The 1417-nt window shown below is 39.2% G+C and overlaps 1 long non-coding RNA gene across 1 annotated transcript; it reads right to left on the minus strand.

Annotated features, from left to right (window-relative positions):
* Window positions 1-236: 236 nt before the first annotated feature.
* On the minus strand, window positions 237-745 carry LOC129409208 (uncharacterized). The gene is made up of 4 exons (XR_008632281.1): window positions 726-745; window positions 620-644; window positions 453-507; window positions 237-345 (listed from the first exon to the last, which is right to left on the minus strand). It is a non-coding gene; the product is annotated as an uncharacterized LOC129409208 (long non-coding RNA).
* Window positions 746-1417: the final 672 nt, after the last annotated feature.

The raw sequence follows: 1417 nt of genomic DNA on the forward strand, positions 1-1417 counted from the left end.
AGTCCTCTTTTAGTACTGTTTTAGTCCTGGTTTAGTCCTGTTTTAGTCTGGTTTAGTCCTGGTTTAGTCCTGTTTAGTCCTGGTTTTAGTCCTGGTTTAGTCTGGTTTTAGTCCTGGTTTAGTCCTGGTTTAGTCCTGGTTTAGTACTGGTTTAGTCCTGGTTTAGTCCTGTGTAATACCTGGAGTTTACAGGTAGCTTTCATAACAAATCAAGCCAGTCAGTGTGTGGGTCTAACAGCCATACGGCAGCTTTTATTTACAAAAATATTAAACGGTGCTTTTAACGGGTGAGGTTACTACTGCAGGGGGGAGGCTCCACCCTAAAGCTGGGGTGAAGGAGACATGCTATAAAGTGAGAAAACAAACAAGATTAATACAAAGAAAACAGTTACCACAACTGAAAACACCCAATTACAAGTGCAACCGTCACCAATAACTATAAATAAGGTCACCCTCTATGTGAGCCCCTCCACACCCAGCGACCTCCAGCCCACACCCACTGCAGAGCTGGAACAAATCAACAATCAAAAACAGCAAACAGCACTGAGCCTGTAACACAGTGCAGTTAATTAAATACATCAGTTAAAATTAAACAATAAGATAAAAGTTAAAAGCATACCTCTCTGATCTGGACTGTTCAAACCCTTAAAATAATGTTTACAAAAGTTACAAATTTGTTTTCTAACAAGATTAAAATGTACAAACATTACATTTGTTTGGCTCACCAGAAATAGCCGTGTGTTAGGCCTGCACAGGAAGAGGAAGTCACCTGGTTCCCCTCTGACCTTTGTGGTCTCTGCCATGTGACACAGGTGTCACATGGCAGAGACCACATGATCAGCTACCTTGCCACATCTGTTTTAGTCCTGTTTTAGTCCTGGTTTAGTGCTGTTTTTGTTAGTTTTAGTCCTGTTTTAGTCCTGTTTTAGTCCTGTTTTAGTCCTGGTTTAGTCCTGTTTTAGTCCTGTTTTTAGTCCTGGTTTAGTCTGTTTTAGTCCTGTTTTAGTCTGTTTTAGTTGTTTTAGTCCTGTTTTAGTCTGTTTAGTTCTGTTTTAGTCTGTTTTAGTCCTGGTTTAGTCTGTTTTAGTCTGTTTTAGTCCTGTTTAGTCCTGTTTTAGTCCTGGTTTAGTTCTGTTTTAGTCCTGGTTTAGCCCTGTTTTAGTCCTGTTTTAGTCCTGGTTTAGTGCTGTTTTAGTCCTGGTTCAGTTCTGTTTTAGTTCTGTTTTAGTCCTGTTTTAGTGCTGGTTTAGTGCTGGTTTAGTCTTGGTTTTGTTCCAGTTTCCTTGTGGTGAGTGTGACCCCACCCTATCCAACTCACACTCCAAAGTAAATGTTCTAATTTTGGTTAAAAAGAAGTAAAAGGAAGCAAAAATAAATAAATAATAAAACAGACACTATGTGATATACTAATGTCAAA

The sequence above is a fragment of the Boleophthalmus pectinirostris genome, unplaced genomic scaffold (genome assembly GCF_026225935.1).
Source record: "Boleophthalmus pectinirostris isolate CB_2022bp ecotype Guang Dong unplaced genomic scaffold, ASM2622593v1 HiC_scaffold_10, whole genome shotgun sequence".
NCBI classification, from domain to species: Eukaryota; Metazoa; Chordata; class Actinopteri; order Gobiiformes; family Gobiidae; genus Boleophthalmus; species Boleophthalmus pectinirostris.